The 19,989-nt window shown below is 42.0% G+C and overlaps 1 long non-coding RNA gene across 3 annotated transcripts in view; it reads left to right on the top strand.

Annotated features, from left to right (window-relative positions):
* Positions 1 to 19,989, top strand: part of LOC123587419 — a 255,013-nt gene that overhangs the window by 27,510 nt on the left and 207,514 nt on the right. The window contains exon 3 of one of the 3 annotated variants that reach the window (XR_006707293.1): positions 4,405 to 4,415. The exons of the other annotated variants lie outside the window; for them this stretch is intronic. This is a non-coding gene — a long non-coding RNA (uncharacterized LOC123587419). Of the gene's footprint in view, positions 1 to 4,404; positions 4,416 to 19,989 lie in introns of those variants that run through there. 3 annotated transcript variants of the gene reach the window in all.

Here is a 19,989-nt window from a genome sequence, read left to right as displayed (position 1 = left end):
TATCTCAAGGCTGTAACTTACGCTTCTTTACCATTCATTCTAGAGACCTCTCAGCCCTGGCTAGCCCCTCTGCTGGTCTAGGTGGCTGATCTCCCAGATTATCCTGAGCTCTTGGTTACTGTGCCCCTCTCAAGTTATGGCTCCTGTTCTTATCCATTTGCCATGAAATGGTAAGCATGGGAGCATCAAGAGACTCTGCAGTGGATCACCTGATGGCCAAACACGTTCTTCCCTACTTCCGCTTTGTAGCTTAGGAGAATCCCCTCATGTGGGCCAGGGGTAATTCCCCTTGCCAGGATGGTAGACTCCTTTGCTTGTCTGCAGGCCTCCTGGTATAAAGATCACAAGTAATTGGGTGGCAGCTATAGGTTGAAGTTCAAAGGGACTCTTCCTGTGTCCCCAGGTAGAAGTAATCCGCCTTTGAGAATTAGGACCCTTAGATGCACAGAACCTAAACTTGCATGGATAACAAGCATAAGTAACCCAAGCGGATTACAGGTGGCAGGGGTGATAAATAGTTTTACCTTTTAGTTCTTGGGCATATGTATTCTACCTGATGGGGACACAGAAATACGTGCTGGTCATTTAGAGTATATGTTGAGTTCTGGAGCCAGCCTCATAGAGTATCATCTCTAAGATGGTCCCTCAGCTATGTCATTAAGAAGCCATTCCACTGCTCTTGCAATCTAGGGCCTTCTCAGTACTACAGCATGTGAAGACACCAGTGGTTTTCACAGTCATATGCCCCCTGCCACAGTACCTCTGCTGCAAAGTGGGTCACCGGGTCTGAGGTAGTGTTTCGTGAAATCCCAAGTTGGTGGCACTCTTATAAGTCTTTGGATAGTGATAACTGTTCAGGGCTGTGCGCAGGGAAGGAAAACACACACCTGGAATAGGTATCTTTCCTAGTCAAGACGAACTGTGGCCTTTTCCAGGGTGGAAGAGGTCCAGTGTAGTTGACTTGCCACCAAGTGACTGGTTGATCTCTTTGAGGGATGGTGTCATATGTTGGGTATGTGGTAATATTTGGTGCTGGCACTTGGTAATTGAGAGCCTGTGCTATTAGACTCATTCATAGGCTTTATCCCTGCAATCATGGCTGCTATGTTTATTCAGGCATTATCCCAGCACCCGGGTGGCTGATGACAAAGATAGGCCAATTCACTGTCAACTTTGTTGTTTAATCTCTTCCATCAGAGATGCTCTGTGGTGGGAATTAACATGTACTACAAAGATCTTCTGTGTTCATGCCCTCTCCCATAGGTCATCCAAATGCCTCTTCTCAAACCTCCTTCTCCCCAAGCTCCCAAATTATCTCCCGCCAGGCCCCTGACTAACTGGCTAGGCCATTGTCCCTGAGTTAATGTATATGTAACTTCCACTTACTTTCTGCACAAAGTGGAAGACGGGTGCATCACTGGCAGCCTTGCCTCCTGGGAAGATTGCTACCCCATGCAGGCTACCCCTGCGTGGGCTGTAGTGCGGCTCAGCTCTCGGCTGAAGCGGCTCAGCCTCTTCCCTCCCATGTCTCCCAGTCCTGAGAGGCTCCCTCATGCAGCCGTAGGCAATGGGCTGGTGCAGTCGTCCTGAAGGATTTGTGAGTTTGTGCCACCAGCCTATGCAGCCTTAGATGTTCTCTCTGCACCTGCTCATGACTGATCCCTGTTGGACCACTTCCATTTATAACCAGTTCTTTTTTTTAATCTCAAAAAGATGATGGCACTATGCCGTCTAGGAAGGTTCAAAGACACAATCAGTTCTGCATTTCCTGGATTAAGGATTAAATAATAGTTGGCAAGAATAGATGCCAGGGCCAGTTGCCCATAGTTGAGCTGCATCCAGGAAATTTGGTCAAGGACTAAAAAGAATTTCAGAGAGAACCAAAATACCCCTAGTGTCCAAACAGCTAGGGCTGGCTGAGGCTGACTTAGGAAGGAGGCAAAGTTTGTTTTTCCTTTTTATACAGTTTTGTACTTGAATGTTTTTATAGTAAAAATTGTAAAGTATGTGGGTTTTGGTGTTCAAACGACCCAGATTAAAATCTTAGCTCCATTTCTGGGGCGCCTGTGTGGCTCAGTTGGTTAAGCATCTGACTCTTGATTTTGGCTCAGGTCATGATCTCATGGTTTGTGAGATTGAGCCCCACGTCAGCATGGAGCCTGCTTGGGATTCTCTCTCTCCCTCTCTCTCTGTCCCTCTCCTGCTTGTGCTCTCTCTCTCTCTCTCTCTCTCAGAATAAATAAACATTAAAAAAAGTCTTAGCTCCATTATCTTCCAGCTGTGTGAATTATTTTCTTTAGCGTTTGTTTGTTTATCTATGTATTTATTTATTTTAGTGATCTCTACACCCAGTGCAGGGCTAGGACTCACCACCCTGAGATCAAGAGTCACGGGCTCTGCTGACTGAGCCAGCCAGATGCCTCTCTCAGGCAAATGATTTAACCTGTCTGAAACTCAGTTTGCTAGCTAAAGATTGTAATTAGTAGTGTGTGCCTCCTGGGGTTATTGTGAGGGTTAAATGAGATCTTTGCCTGGCGTGTAGGAGTTTCCCATTACATGCTGAGCAAACGACTGGATAAATGACGGTTGTTTTGAGCTGGTGTGTGCAGAGTACCCTGTGTGGTACCTGTTGTGAAGGACAGGTGAAGGGGAGGAGGAGAAAGGATCAAGGTGAACTGGGGTGGCCTCAGGTGTCAGTCTCTGCAAGCCAGGAGGTGGCAGGTCCTAAGAATGTTCAGGTTCTCTGAGCCATCTAGAACTGTCGCCCTAAATTCACTGAGCGATTACAGGGAGAGCTGGGGGTTTGTGCAGAGGGAGTGAGAATGACGGGTGAGGCTATTGTATGGGGTGATCCTGGTGACGTATTCGTATACGTTCTTGAAACACCTTGAAACTCCTCCCCTCCTAAATCCTTTGTCTTGCTTTTGCGGTCCCACCCCTCTTCTACCTACTCATTCGTTTGCTTAAACTCATCTCCTCCCCATCCTCTTTTTTCCTGCACCTTTTCCAGTGTGTTTCCCCTGTTTGGATTGTCCTACACTTCACACTTCACCTCCTCCAGGCAGCCTCCTGGAGTGAATCCCTTCTCCTTGCTATTTTGAACCAAATGCCCGGGCCCTCCAGTCAGTACAGGATGGATCTCTGCTTACCTCATCTGTGTGCTTCTCATTTCTCTGTGGAGAATTGCATTTCTGGGGAACGGCTATCACAGTGCTCAAAAAAAAAAAAAAAAAAAAAGAATACTAGCTCAATCCCTATCTGTTGGGTAATTATCATGTGTCTCTTTAGACCTTCCAACAAATAAACAGGGCAGTCCCCGTGTGGAGAACCCTGATTCATTTCCAGTGTGTGTGAAAACATCATGTTACTTCCCCGAGCTTCAGTTTCATAAATTGAGAGTATTGGGTTTGATAACCGAGCTCTTTTCCAATAAGAAAAGTACATGATTCTATGAAATATGAGGCAGCAACATATGCTATCAGATCTTTGCATGGCTGGCTCCTTGTCATTCAGGTCACTTAGTCACTCTAACACATGACCCCAGCTTTTAATTTTAGGTGGCGATAAATGCAAAGAAGAAACTGCCTGCCTTTCTTCTGTCCTTCTTTTCCTTTTTTTCTTTCCATCCTTGTTTATTTGTTTATTGTCTATCTCTCTTCACTAAAGTGTGAGATGCAGGAGTTCAGGCCCATGTGTTAGTCGTATTTGTTTCCCCAGCATCTGTAACGGTGTCTGGTGCATTGTAGGTGCTCTGTAAATAGTTGTCCAATGAATGAACGAGGTCCCTTAAACTGGATAAATCCAACTGTATGTGAGCTGTTAGTAGCCAGACTCCTTACCATTAAATGGGAATTCTACAGTTCATTCTGTATTCCATCTAGAACTACACATAAGTTGGGCTGAGTGTGTGGGTGTCCTCATTGCGTGCAAGTGTCAGGACAGCAGGGGCCCCAGCTGCTTAGGCGTTATGTTTGCCATGTTGTTCCTTTTGACTTTATACCATGCAGTGGTTTCTTACAGCCCTGGCTTTAGGAGCCATACATGATGACAGCCCCAGCCTCATGGTGATGACCTGAGGATTTAATTTATGAGTTCTTTGGACCAGTCCTTTCTCCTTTTGAAATAAGCCTGGAACCATTACTTGGTAAACCGTGTTGATACGTTTTCATCTCCCACTGGTTGGTTCATGACACTGTCTGGTTTATGAGGTCTCCCCAGAGACTGTCGGCTCATTTGTGCAGTGGTTCATTGTTTTCAAGGAAAAATAGTATTCACCATCAAGCATGGCTGCAGACCTTGCCCTGCTGAGATTCTGGAGATAAAACAGCTCTGCAGATAAATACTTGCTTGAAGCCCAGGGCTCAGGGAGTTCAGTGCCTTTCTGAAACTGAGTGTTTTGGGTAGGGTCATTGTCTGCAACAGCTAGGACTTCCAGGATGGAAAAAAGAGTCAACTTTAGTTGAATTGTAGAGCAAGGGCAAGGGGAGGATGGGAAGATTGATGACTTTGCAGGGACTGTGTTGTGTGCAATTATCTCAGTTAATCCCCTGGCAAAACAGGAGAAAACCAATGCTCATTGATTTAAGTACCTATATTTGATAGGCTGAGCTAGTCCCTCAACACAGACCTGGCTGACATCAAAGGCCATGACTTTTTTTTATTATACTGGGCAGGGCCCAGAACAGTGCCTGATATATCAAGGAATCTACATTGAATGAATGAATGAATGAATGGATGGATGGATAGATGAGTGAATGAATATTGACCACGCTTCATTTCACTTCTTTGCATTTTCTATTGTGAGGCTCTCGTTTTCATTCTACTCCAGAACTGCTGGCTACTAACTCCCCTCTCTAACTTTGGTGCTCCCCGTGGGTCTGCCATTCTCTTAACATGCTGATCCACTTTTTTACCATGTACACTGAGCTCTCCCCCCTCCTAGACTTTCCAGTTTTGCTCCTACTCTTCTCAGGACCTTTGCTAGGAGGTTGGTAAAGTAATGGGTGCCTCAATGTTTATGGTGCTCCTTATGCCCTCCTTCTTGAAGAATTACTTTAACGCCAAGGTAGATCTCTATAGCAGCTGTTCTGGGGACAAGTTGCAGTTAGGTACAGGAGGTAGACTTTGGGTGGGAGGGAGTTTGAATGTCTTCCGAGTTGCTGCTTCTACTTATGCTGATGAAGCAGAATTGAGAGGGAAACCTAGGTGCAAAGAGAGTGTGTGTTTGGGACATAGAACAGGGGGTTGAAGGATATTCCAGCTATGAGGAGGGAACCATCAGCTGGCAGACCAAGACTGTTAAGTCTCTAATGTTGAAGAGTGAACACAAAATACCTTCTCCAGACTTCTTCCCTAGATTTTAATGAGTACGATGGGGGATTTTGTCTTCCTACCTTTAAAGAAGATGTGGCTCTGTATGTTACAATCTATCCTATATAAGAACTGGTCCGTCATAAACAGGGAGGTTTGGAAGCAGAGGCCTTTGAAACCTTAAGGCCCCCAAACCACCGCATCAGCGGTGCTCAGTTCACTCCACCGCCAAGCCTTCCAGGGGTGCCTGCTTACTAAAGTCCAGCCCCATGGTCTGAGGAGTCTAGAAGCTTAGAGGGCAGCCCCTTTGATTGTTCTCAGGTAGTAGGGTTAGGAAATCCTCCTCTGACTTCCATCCCTTAACCTGTGTGTGGCCCTCAGGAAGGGAACAGATTTAGTCCTCACCAGGAACAGCTCCAACAATCTCAGCCTGCAGAGGGTTAATTATGCATGCAGCTCTGCTTTGCACATTGAAAGGGACAAAAGGCAGGGTCGGATTAAAGTCACAGAAGCAGTGCTTTGCAGCTGATTGTCCTCTGCCCTATGTCCCTAAACACATACGTGTGGGTAGAAGCTACGAAGGTGGATCATGGTTTTTCTGTTGACTGTGTGACAGCCTCTGCCTCTGGGTCTCTGTGTCCTCATTTGGAATTTCTGGCTCTATGTCAGTGATTCTAAGCACTATAGAAATAACCCCTGCTTTCTCTCTCTCTCTCTCTCTCTCTCTGTCTCTCTCTGTCTCTGTCTCTTTCTCTGTATGTGCATGTGTGTGTGAGAGGAGGAGCAGGGTGGGGTAAGGTCTTTGGAGGGAAGAATCTCAGAGATCTCGGTTAATCTGTAATTGACAAAGGAGACCCTTCTGAAATTTGTGCACAGTCCTCAAGTAAAGTTGTTGAGCATACCATAGGCATCATCACTGAATTTGATTAATCATTGAAGATAGAGTCCAACTTTTAAATTCTCCTCCTCTGGGCACAGCATCATTCATATGTTTAGCTGGTATTTACTGAGTGTCTACTGAGTGGATAATTGTATTGCTGGTTCTGTGTGGAATGCATTATTTAAGCCACACGTGGGTTTGAGATTGACCAGCAAAGAAAAGTCAGTGATATCAGTAAAATCATCATAATTGTAGCTACCATTTATTGACTACCTACTCATTAGACAGATATTGTATAATTCATGTAACCCTTGCTCTGACACCCCTCACTGTGGTAACATCCTCACCAAGTGGGTGTTATCAGAGGTTTCGCAACAAGTATATGCCAGACCTGGGACTGAAGTCCAGGCTCTCCTGACTGTGTAGCCTTGGCTCTCTTCTGGAAGTCCCATTGCCTCCCCATAGGGACAGAGGCAGGGATCAGTCACAAGGCGACAACAGCAACTTTGTGCTGAAAACACTGAATTCAGTCTAGTCCATACAGTCTCACTGAGCATGCAAACATCTCGTAGGGTAAGTTTAGTCTAGGCAGACATCATGGAGAAGGTGTCTCCTTAGCAAATCATACAAGGAAGGGAGAGTTCAGATTCATGGGGAAGTCCACTTGGGCCTGCCTTGGTTTTGGTTCGCTTCGGGATCAAACACAACTGACAAGCGGAAAAGCTACTCTCCTTTCTGGCCTTCCCTTTTTCCTTCAGTAAGGAGAAAGTCTGACTTAAAGGAAAGGACCCTCTCCCTCTGGCCGTCTCTTTTTGCCAGTGCTGAGGTAGGAAAACCCATCTCTCCCTATTCATCTTCTTCTTCCCTCTCCCCTCAGACTGGAGTTCCCATCCTGTACTTTGTGCTTTTCACTTAACGAATGTTAATGAGACGGCATTGTAATCACCAGATTTTATAAATGTCTCATCCACAAATTGGACCACAAAACCCAAATGAGCCAGCTGAGCATCTATATTCCATGAGCCTGTGTTTTCCCCACAGTCTTAACCAAAGGATGTAAAACGTGTTCTTGCTTTGAAGCTGCTCAGGCCCATGGGTGTTAGATGCCGAGGACAACTGCTGTGTGCCTGTCCCTAACTCAAGTGGCTTGTTGGGTATGAGCCTTTCACAGAGTCCTGGGTGATGTAAGGGATTTAGGCTTGATCAATTATACCCTTTTCAAGTTAACGCTAGAAAAATGAGAAATTGATTTTTTTGACGAAACGATATTTTAGAAATTCAGGATATAAAAATGGGATTTGACCTCTCTTATCAGGTCAGCTATCATCATGATGATTACAGTCTACAATTATGCCATATTTTGTATGTCACGGCCTAATGCGATCAGCTTGTCAGATTTGTTCGGGGAGAGGGGAGAGCGATGATAAAGCATCCAGCTGTGACTGCTTTGTGGTGTGAAGGGGAGGACCTGGAAGGTCCATCTTGTTCAGCAAATTTGCCGGAGTGAGCGTCCTCAGACATGGGCATCAGAATCTAATAATCCTGTTTAGTTTCTCTTCAGTGATCTAATAAACAAAAGCTGTACTGAATAACTTTTCTTGTGCTTCATATTTGTACGTGGTATTTTTTCGTGCCCCTATTATACCTAAATCGTAACAAACAGTAAGTGAGGAGATAACGTACACTGGAGACAGTGTGTTGACTCACTGATCGGTTAAATGGGATTTTGAAGGTAGGATTGAACTCTATGCGCTTTTGTATCCTCAGTGCTGCTCGGCTCACAGGAAGGATTCAATTCATGTTCACTGAGTATCTGTAAATACTCCCAGCCTTGGAACCATCTGAAGAATAGTCCCCAGGCTTCTCCACTGCAGTAATATAAAAGAAATCCCAATTCTTTAAAATTTGCCTGTAAAAAATGTTGCTCGCTTTGGTTAAGTGACTTTTTGCAAGGTGGCTGGTTAGTCCAAACATTTCACTGGTAAGTGAAACAAACAACAAATATAATGGAAGGAGCACATGGGAGACTTTGTTAAAAACCACCACCATCATCACCTCCCTTCCGATATGGACACCTGAACGGCCGTGACTTTAGCTTTCCTACTGTTCATTCCCAAGTACTTCCATATTTTTCTGCACCATTTATTTAATCACTAGTTTAAAATGTCATTATCGTCATACACTGAGTTCTGGAATCTGCTTTCAGAATTTCTGTTCCAGAACAGAATATATTGACTTTTTTGTCTACTTATTCACTAATGATACACTTTTAATTATAGTAACTCTTTTATATGTTTTCACATCCTCCAAGGCTTGTAATTCATTATTAATTGTTTTTCAGTGATTTTTTTGGTTATTTTTGGGTAGCTATTTTTTAGGCTGAACTCAATAGACATTTTGTCAAGTTAACTTGTTCATGTTGTTGTTGTTGCTGTTATTGTTGTTGTTGTTTTTGCTTGCTCTCTGCCTTCTGTTCCCAAAGTCTGGTTGGAATTTTTATCGCAACTCTTTTAAATGTATTTATTAATTTGCAGGAAAATTGACCAATTTATGATGTTACATCTCTCAATTTGATGTTGTATTTTCCAATATAAAGAAAACACTGTGTGGCAGGGAAACACCAGACTAAGAGTCAAAGCATGTGGATTTTAGTATCTGCCCAGTCATAGCTGTGTCCTGTTTATGTCACTCTTTTCTTGTCTCAGATGTTGAAAAACATAGATATATTTACATATATGAAGCATTATGATTTATGGTTTTCAAAATGATTTATTATCCTTTGTTTGATAGAATTGGGGTATATCCTTTCCTCAATTCTAGGATTTTGTGTCAGATAAGTGGGATAATCACTGAACATATAGAGGAATTCTAATTCTGGTTGGGGGATAGGAAGGTACAAGAGACCATTGTTCCCCCCTAAAAAGGAGAATAAGCCATATAAGCTACAAAATCATAATTTTAAAAACTCATCACGGGTGCCTGGGTGGCTCAGTTGGTTAAGCATCCAACTTTGGCTCAGGTCATGATCTCACAGTTCATGAGTTCGAACCCCGCGTCAGGCTCTGTGCTGACAGCTCAGAGCCTGGAGCCTGCTTCAGATTCTGTGTCTCCCTCTGTCTCTGCCCCTCCCCCGCTCACACTCTGTCTCTGTCTCTCTCTCTTAAAAATAAATAAACATCAAAAAAACCTCATCAGACACCATGGCAACCCAAGTGTCCACGGAGGGATGAATAGATAAACAAAATGTGGTGTCTACTACATATAGTGAAATTTTCAGCCTTAAAAAGAAAGGAAATTCTGACACATGACGACCTGGATGAACTTTGAAGACATTATGGCAAGTGAAATAAGCTAGTTACAGAAGAATATATATCATTGATTCTGCTTGCACGAGGTGTACGGAGTAGTAAAATTCAGAGTCAGTAAGTAGAGCGGCGGTTGTCAGAGGCTGGGGAGAAGGAGAGTAAGGGGTTATTGTTTCACGGGTACAGAGTTTCAGTTTGAGGAGATGAAGACATTTTGGAGACGGATGATGGTGCTGGCTGGCCAACAATGTGGACGCACTTAATGCCCCTGAAAAGTACGCTTAAAACTGAACAAAATGGTCAATTTTATGTTATGTATATTTTGCCAGAATTAAAAAGAAACCCTCCGAGAACTGAGGACAGAAAGGAACTTGAAGGAAATACAACCCAGAAGTATTAAGCTAATTAAATAAATAAGCTATTTCTGGATGGGAAGAACAGAGTAGTGGGAGGGAGAAGAAGATGCCAGAGGCAGGGATAAGAAGTCAGCTGAATTTCAGATAACTTAAAAAAAAAACTAAGTGTTTTATGGATCTATAATTGACATACAATACATTTCAAATACTTAAAGTGTAAAATTGGATACATTTTGACATCATTATACATCCATGAAACTATCACCACAATCAAAATAATGAACATACTACCTCTGAAAATTTCTTTGTCTCCCCTCTGTAATCCTTCCTTCTCCTCACCCTCTCCCACCCACTACCCTCATCCTCAGGCAACCAATGATCTGCTTTTTTGTCACCATAGGTTAGTTTGTATTTTCAAGAATTTTATATAAATGGAATCAGGTAGTATTGACTCTTTTAGGCTTGGCTCTTTTCACTCAGCATAATTATGTTAAGATTCATTTACGTTCCCGAGTGTATCAATAGTTTATTTCTCTTTCTTGTGGAATAGTATTCCGTTGTGTGGCTCTACCACAATTTTTATCACTTCATCTGCTAATGGGCATTTTGATTATTTCCAGATTTTGGCTGCTATAAATAGAGCTGCTCTAAGTATTTGTGCATAAGTTTTTATATGGACATAGCTTTCTTGGGTGAATACCAAGGAGTGCAATAACTATATCACAGAGCAGATATATGTTTAACTTTGAAAGAAACCATTGGGGCACCTGGGTGGCTCAGTTGGTTAAGTGTCCAACTTTGGCTCAGGTCATGATCTAGCGGTCCGTGAGTTCAAGCCCTGTGTGGGACTCTGTACTGAAAGCTCGGAGCCTGGAGCCTGCTTCGGATTCCATGTCTCCCTCTCTCTCTGCCCCTCCCCCCTCAAAAATACATAGACATTAAAACATTTTTAAAAAGTAAAGAAACTGTCAAATCATTTTCCAAATGTGTATGAGAGTACCACTTTCTCCATGTTCCCACCAACACTTGATGGTGTCAGTCTTTTTATTTTAGTCATGTAAAAGAGGATGCAGTGGCATTTCATGTTTTAATTTGCATTTTGCTAATGACTGGTGATGGTGAGCATCTTTTCTGGTGCATATTTGCTGTCTGTTCAACTCTTTTGATGAGCTTCTAGTGGCCACATGTAGGTTGGCATGAGCAGTTAGTATCTTAAGGAACTCCAGCCACAAATCAGGTTTGAACCAACCCATGAATGCTTTATAGTGGGCTTCCCTAAGTACATGGAGATAGTATATACTCCATTAGTTTTCGAGGGCTGCCAGAACAAAGTGCCCCAAGCTGAGTGGCTTAAACAACAAAAAAGAGAACAGAAAAGATCTTAGATCAGTGCAAGAACACACACAAACAAACGCTCCATTACATGTGTAATTGGAAAAACAGAAGGAGAAGAGAGAGAAAATGGGACAGATGAAATAGTTGAAGAAATAAAGGCCAAGAATTTTAAACAATTGTTAAAAGATATTAACCTACAGATCAAAGAATCTTGAAGCACTCCAATTCAAAGGAAACCACTTCTAGGTGCATGGGAGTCAAGCTGCTGGAAACCAGAGATAAAAAATAATAATAATCTTAAACTATAGAAAACAATGAAAGAAGCACTTTAAACTACTAAAAGATAATACAAAAGCTGTCCATCTAGAATCCCGTTATCTAGTGACAATATCCTCCAAAAATTAAGGTAAGATAAAGACATTTTCAGATACTCTAAGACTGAGAGAATTAATCTTCAGCAGGGGGCACGTGGGTGGCTCAGTCCATTAAACATCCAACTCTTGATCTCATGGCTTGTAGGATCAAGCCCTCACTGAGGACTCTGTGCTGACAGCACGAAGCCTGCTTGGGATTCTCTCTCCCTCTCTCTCTCTGCCCCTCCTCTGCTCATTCTCTCTCTCTCTCTCTCTCTCTCTCTCTCTCAAAATAAATAAATAAACATTAAAAAAAATCTTCAGATCTGTACTAAAATAAATTCCAGAAGAAGTCCTCCAGGCTAAAGGAAAAAATGATGCCAAATGGAACCCTAGATCTTCAAGACAATTGAAGGCCACCAGAAAAGAGAATTATCCGGATAAATATAAAATACCTTTTCAAAATTATTCAATAGGTAGACACCCCTATATATATGTCTGTATGTGTGTTTACATTTCTTTAAAAGAATATGGACTGCTTAATACGAAACAATAACAATATATTCTGGGGTAATTAAACATGTTGAAGTAAGATATATGAGAATAAGCACACAGGTTAGGAGAAGGAACAACTGGGTTATAACTGTTTTAATCTTACAATGTTAATGAAGCTATATCGATATTATTTGAAATTAGACCTTGATAAGTTATAGATACATATTACAGTTTCTAGGGCAACTACTAAAAAAAATAGTAGTAAGAAATATGGCTAAGAAGACAGTAGGGGATGTAAAATGAATTACTACAAATACTTGATTGACTTGAAGCCTGGAAGGGAGGAATAGAAAACAAAGAAAAGAAGAAACAAAAAGAGGATAAATACCAAGATGGAGAACTGAAATAGATGCATATATATGCATTAAATGCAAATTATATGAATATCCCACATAAAAGGCAGTGGTTGTCAGGCTGAATAAAACTCCTCTCTCTCTCTCTCCCTCTTTTGTAATTTCATATAAATAACATATATAACAGCTTTTATTTTTTTATTTAATTAAAAAAAATTTTTTTTTAACGTTTATTTATTTTTGAGACAGAGAGAGATAGAGCATGATCGGGGGATGGTCAGAGAGAGAGGGTGACACAGAATCTGAAACAGGCTCCAGGTTCTGAGCTGTCAGCACAGAGCCTGACGCGGGGCTTGAACCCACGAACTGCGAGATCGTGACCTGAGCCGAAGTCGGACGCTTAGCCGACTGAGCCACCCAGGCGCCCCTATAACAGCTTTTAAATATAAAAGCACAAACAGATCAAAAGTAGAAGGGTGGAAAAACATATACCATCCACATTCTAAGCATAAGAAAGTTGGTGTAGCTTAATATCATAAAAAGTGACTTCAAAGCAAGAGATTTACCGGAGATAAAGATATATTCTAATGATAAAGGGATCAATTCATCAAGATTTAATATTCCCCAATATGCCTACATCTAATAAGAGAAGTTCAATATTATGACACAAAACCAATCTTCCTAAAGGGAGAAATAGACAGAGCTACACTCATAGTTGGTGATTTTACACCCTCTCAGTTGATAGAAAAAGTAGACCAATAATTAGTAACCCTGAGCATCTGGATCTGTGGCTTGGTGACATTGATTTTGGAAAGTTCATGGCCATTATTACTTCAGATATTTCTTCATTCTCTCTTCTCCTGATATTCTTCTTCCAATTATGCATATGTTGCACCTTTTGATACTGCCCTACAGTTCTTGGATTTTCTGGGTTTTGTGTTATTTTCTTCCCCCATTCTTTTTTCTCTTTGTATTTTGGTTTTGGAAGTTTCCATTGACGTATCTTCAAGCTCATGGATTCTTTCCTTGGCTGTGTCCGGTTTACTGATGAGCCCATCAAAACATTCTTTATTTTTGTTAATGTTTTTGATTTCTGGCATATCCTTTAGATTCTTTCTTTTGCTTCCATCTCTACCCATTAGCCATTTGTTCTTGAATGTTGTCTTCTTTTCCATTAGAGCTCTTAACATAATCATCATTGTTATTTAAAATTCCCTGTCTGGGGCACCTGGGTGGCTCAGTCAGTTGAACATCTGACTTCGGCTAAGGTCACGATCTCACAGTCCATGGGTTCATGCCCCGTGCGTCAGGCTCTGTGCTGACAGCTCAGAGCCTGGAGCCTGCTTTGGGTTCTGCGTTTCCCTCTCTCTCTGCCCCTCCCCTGCTCATGCTCTCTCTCTCTCTCTTAAAAATAAATAAACATTAACAAAATTTTTTTAAATAAAAAAATAGAAAATAAGTTTCCCTGTCTGATGCTTTGGCATCTCTGTCACATCTGAGCCTGTTCTAATGATGGTTTGTTCAGACTTTGTTTCTTTTTTCATTTTTGCTTGCTTTGTAACTTTTTCTTGAAAGCCATGCATATTGTTTTGGGTACTAGGAACTGAAGTCAATAGGCCTTTAGATCTATGTTAATCTAAGATTTGGGCTGGGTTTAATATTTGCCATAATTCCAGGTACCAGAAGATTCCGTTTCTTCTAGTGTCTTTGCTTTTGTGTCCTCTTGACTTGGGGCTTCCCAAAATACCCCTCTTCAGTGAGAGTCTGCCTTGCAGGTCCTTTAGCTGCAAGCCACTGTCATTGTACTGCTATTCTCCTGGTGTGGTGGTAAGGTAGGGGAAGGAGGATTATTTTCTAGTCTAAATCTCAACCTTTTAGTGGGCCTGTGTCTCAAGGCTGTGACCTTCACAAGTGTTTCTTCAGTGGTATTCCTTTCTTCCTCTGGCCCCTCCCTCCCTCCCTGGATGCAGCATTTCCAATCTATTTTTTTGAAGCTCTGACCCCTTTGATTGCATTTTCCCCTCTTATGTGAAACAGGAAGGCTGTAGGGGGCTGGGGTGGGAAGAATTCTCTTCCTTCAGCTGGTACACGGTTCTGGCAAAATCTTTCCCTGGAAGGTGGACCTTTGTTATAGACAAGGCTCTGGCTGAGTGCATTTAAAATTTACTCTTCCTTTCCTCCTTCTAGAGCTGTAAGCTGTAGGATCCCTTTTATATGCAGTCTGAAAATGGGGAAAGTAATCTATGGGGATAGAAATCAAGATGTGTTTGCCTCTGGGTTGGGAGAATTGACTGGAAGGGATTTCAGGATTGATTGAAATATCTTATATGCTGCTTTGGGTGTCAAAAGTGATGGAATCGGACACGTAATATTTGTGTACTTTGTTACATGTAAATTATACTTCAATAAGAAAAACAGAAAACTCTGGCCTCTAGATATGGAAAAGCACAGTAATGTTAGCAAAGGGTGTAGAACCATGAAGACACTGATAAATGGAGATCCTAACACAGGCCTAGGTGAAGAGTTTGGGAGAGGCAAGTTGATGTCAACACTTTACTTTGTGAGCTTCTATCAGTCATTCACTTACCTGGGTTTGAGTTTCCTCCTATATGAAAAGAAGCAGCTAGACCAGATGATCAATAAGTAGGGTGATCTTATTATATATTGTCCACATCATGACATTTTTGAGAGGGAGATGCAGCTCTCTTAATAATTATGCCAAGAGAAGAGTCATAAAACCCCTCCTGTCCTGGGCTGTGGGGATGAACACTCATCTTGTCAATAAGGGTCTCTAAAATGTCTCAGACCATGGGATTGTGGCAGCCTGGGGATCAGCAGCAGTGTGGATCTAGGAGCTTGATCTCGTGGGCTCACATAGGTTCCATTTGATCTGATGACGTGTCCGGACCTGTCACTGCCGCTGCCTGCAGGGCAGGGAGAGGGGTTTTAGAAAGGCCTCCAGCCCTTCCAGTTCAGTAGGCTACTGTCTCCCATTTCTGTGGAATAATAAAGACTTCCTAGTAGTAAGATATTGACACTTGTAGGCTAAAACACAGTTGTTGAAATGAAATTAATTTCTCAATAGGATGAAACATGGATCCTCCTTTCACAGGTTCTGATGACATGAGAAGAAGGGGTCTCCTTTACAGGTTAGCCCTCCTTTTTATTTTCCGTCTTTGAAGGCAGTTTGTTCACCTCTATTTATGAAACTCCTAGAGATTATAAGCTATCAGTGTCATCTCTGTGCTGCCAAAGCTTTGAAGGGACTAAGAAGAAGGTCCTAAGGGACCAGGGTTCAAGCCATTCTGAAATGTAATAACGTCACGTTGATGGAATTCACTTTACTAAGAGACATCTGACTCAAATCCATTCTCAGAAGGAATTCAGTGGGTCACACAGACTCTGATATAGGTAACAGAGACTAGAAAGTATCTAGGAGATGACTGGAAAATGCTCCAGACATTAGTGAATTTCCCTCATATCCTAGGGAGGGAGTGGGATTTAGAAAAAACACAACCACTATGCTCAGTTAGGTGGGACTGAGACCCTGATAAATGAATATGCTAATTTATAAGTAAATCCAATCTCTAAGACGGTGAGAGCAGGAAGCCGCCTTCCAGTTTTGTGTGCTGCTAAATAGGAACTCTTTGTCCCCAGATTTGCCCCGTGGGTGTGTCTTGTGCCGAGAATCAGGAGGTCTCAGAGATTCTAGTCCCAGGTCTTGCCTGATGGCCAAGTATATGGACTTCATCAGCATGACCGTGGGAGTTAGTAACCACTTTACAAGATGGTTGAGAGGAAAATGAGATAATGTTTTAAAGTCCTTTGTATACTGCCTGGTACATCATTCCATAAATTCCACTACTAGAAAGTTACTCTCAGATTCTGCATGGTGCCTCTACAGTTCGTAACCATTTTTGTGCTGCTGGATCTCTCTCTGTCTGTCTAGTGAAGCCTATTGACCTTGTCTCATAATTTTAAAAGTACAGTTACATGGCATGTGACTATCAGACTATCAGAGTAGTAAAAACAAAATTTTTGATACAGCAGTATGTATTTCTTAGATTGATGAATTAAATAAGGCTTAGTGGTGACTTTAATACCTATTTATTTCAAAGTTGTGATGAACACATGATATTTTAAGATACCCGCTGAAAGTTAACATGAAATGAAAATATCTGAGATTTCTGTTGGTAACCGGACCTCAGGTATTGCAAATATTACTATGACTTGTTGCCTACTTTCATAATTGAATGAAACTTGTTAATTTTAATTGGGGGTTAATCAAATTAGAGATGTAATTTGTTTCCCATTCAGATTCACGGACCTCTTGAATTCTGTGTAGGGTGAGCAATTATTTTCCAGGGCTTAGAAGTTCCTGTGCTAAAATCGGGACAGTCCCTTGCAAACTGGAACAGTTGGTCTCTTAGTGAACCCCAGTTTAAGCATATCTGCTGTGGAAACTCGATGGTAAGATGTAAATTTCTTTCTTTCAGAAAGATGCCTTTCAGGCAACATATTACCCCACTATTACCTTTTCATTTATTAGGAGGAGTTAGAATTAGCTCCAATGACCTGACTTACCAAGTGATATAGTTCCTTTAAACCTACTTTGCTTTTGTTTTTTTAAACACTTTTTTGATTTTAATTTTCAGTGGACCCCATTATATTTTTATTGTTGCTGTTGGAAGCTGACAAGTTAATTACTAATTACAGCAGAACAGTGGTTATTTCAAATCTAAGCCACTGCCTTTTGATTACAGAAGTCTGAAAGCAAAGTACAGCACAGAAGTGCACACAGGAAAGCCACATAGGGCGACTGCAGTGAGGGATGGAGGAGATGGCTGCCCACAGGGATCACAGGGATGTAGGAAGGCACTTTGCTTCTGAAGTCCCTGTGCTTTATTTATTTATTTATTTATTTATTTATTTATTTATTTATTTTGCATAGTCATGCAAAGGGGCCCAGCCCAGAGTAAAAGTGAGGAAGGACTTAGGCGGAAGTCTTGCAACTGTCATTGACCAGCTGTGTGACTCAGTAGAAGTCCGTTCACTCCTCTGAGCCCCTGAAATTCCTTCTAATGTTAGTATCCTCTAGTTGTCCGCCTGAGAAGCCATACTTTTAGTGCCCGTTCACCTGGAAAGTATCATCCCTCAGCCACTCAACATCCTGTTTCTAGATGGAGGAAAGGAAGTATACTGGGGTTGCATTTTCCTCCTCACTCCTCGCTGTGAGCCAGGTCTCAAAGTACCATTAGTCATGGTTTATGGAGCTGCTGGGTCCTGTTCTGTGGGGTCCCCTACAAGAAACACCGTGGAGTATTAATGGGGCATCATTGGTAGTCAGCCCAAATGGGTTATTTGGAACTCTCTGTGGAGACTGATATTCCTGTGTATGGCTATAAAAGTGAGTGGGCCTGTTGGTTTTTCCTGTTTAGCATCTATTGTTTCATTGAGCATTTTAGCTAATGAATAAAGACACCTCATTCTGGGTCCAGTGCTTCTAGTCACACGGTCACTTACGGATAGGACTTAGTCCTAAGTAAGGCTTTAATATCCCCCGAGGGATGTTTCTAATTGTATCCTGAATGGAATATTGTGTCTTTTGGTGTGGAGGGAAAAGAAACCAAATAATCAAAAATCTTCTTCCCAGATCGCCAAACTAAATGTTTATTGGAGAAAGTGTAGACAATTACAAAAAGGCACCAAAATATCACCATGCAGTGATAACCATTGTAGTGTAATATGCTGGTATCTATCCTTCCAGGTGTAGATGTGAGAGAAAAGCTGTAACAGGATATCTAAAGGGATTTCTGAATGTATCTACTCATGGAAACTGTCTCTACTTTCCAGTGAGCCTCGTTCTGAAATTAAGTAGTGTGTGCTGACTCCTCAGAGCTATTTACTTTGGAAGAAAAGACTAGGGTGGGAAATGCAAGCCTTTTTGGAGGAGCTAGGATCTGTAGCTGAGTACAAGGGGTTCCGTTGGGGCAGTTTCTCTTTGGATACCATTTTCTGGTGATATCTGTTTTTGAAAGTGTGAAGTCTAAGTAAGGTACTGTATTAATTTGGGTGAGGTAGGTTATGTTTTGGTAATAAATTAACTCTCATGTCTCAGTGGTTTAACAATAGAAGTCGACTTGCCTCACTTGAACACTTTTGGGAATGCAAAATCATGAAGAGATTTCTAAAGAGGCCATTTTTCTATGAGACAGCTGGGAATCTATCTGCCTGCTCTAGCTTCCTGCCTCCTTTTCTGTGGCCACTTTCTTCCTTCCCAGAGAGATTAAGTCTATTTTTCTTTCTTTATTATTTATTCTTTCTTTGTTACAGTGCTGCTGCCTGTATTATCCTTTGAGCTGCTTTTTCTTCTTCTTCTTCTTCTTCTTCTTCACATTTATTTATTTATTTATTTATTTTGAGAGAGAGAGAGAGAGAGAGAGAGGGAGAACATGCTTTTGTGCAAGTGGGGGAGGGGGCAGAGAGGGGGAGGAGAGAGAATCCCAAGCAAGTTCTGTGCTGTCAGCAAAGATACTGACTAGGGGCTAACAAACTGTGAGATCAAGACTAAGACTGGAGCTGAAATCAAGAGTCAGACCCTTAACCTACTGAGCCACCCAGGCACCCCATCCTTTGAGCTTTCTCTGTGTGTCTCCAACTTAGCAGCCAAGGAGGCCAGGCTGCTAGATCCCGGAATCTAGGCTTATTTGGATAATTCTGTCCTTACATGGGCTGGGTCTTGGGGTGCTGTGGGCTTGCTCAGTCATGTCCCAAATTGCAACATCAATCCCTGGTTCAAAAACAATGTAAGGTCTTAGAGTTGGTGTTGGGTAGATGAGGACATCCCCAAGCTGGGAGCTGAGTAGGAGAGGGACTGTTGGGAATGAACATGTGAGGAAGGTCGGTGTGGTCAGAAGGAAAGCACATGTGGAGAACTACCCTGAAGCAGCATGCTGGGGCCATTTAAAGGGGCTTCCAGAGAGTTAACTCTATTCACAATGGGGAAATAGTCTAGGCATGCAGCATAGGGAACATAGGGAATTACAAAGGTGAAAGAGAATGACAAAGTTCTCTGGTCCCTTGTCCCTGATTGGCAGTTCACGATTCTTTTCTTTAGAGAATATCCAGGTCAACCCAACCCTCTCCCTTTTATACCAAGGACTTACTGAACTTACCCTTTCCATCATTATTTCTCCCTGCTTTAGTGTTTGCTAGATCCGTCACATGGAAAATACTCATCCTTAGTTAGGGCTGGATCAGAGAGTGAAAATAGACTGGCCATGTGTGTTCCCTGGCACTGGTGGGGCATTTCCTGGTCTTGGACATCCAAGTTGGAGGACTGGGGAGGAATGTCTCCCATCTGGGAATATTTGGCTTCCTACAGGAAAAACCATTTGGGCCATTTCCTTTTGGAAGCCTTCACATTCCATGTAATTTTATCTCCTAAGAATGAGGCTCCAAGTAGTCATTCTGATCTTAATGTCCTTTAAGGCAGAAAACTTTCTTGTACTGTAAACGTTCCATTTTGAAGGATGTAATGCTTCCAAAAGGACAAAACAAATCTATGTGTTCAGTTTCTGATTTTCTGTTTAACTCTGACTT

The sequence above is a fragment of the Leopardus geoffroyi genome, chromosome D3 (genome assembly GCF_018350155.1).
Source record: "Leopardus geoffroyi isolate Oge1 chromosome D3, O.geoffroyi_Oge1_pat1.0, whole genome shotgun sequence".
NCBI classification, from domain to species: Eukaryota; Metazoa; Chordata; class Mammalia; order Carnivora; family Felidae; genus Leopardus; species Leopardus geoffroyi.
The sequence above is the reverse complement of the archived record's forward strand: the minus strand, read 5'-3'. Positions and strand labels throughout refer to the sequence as shown.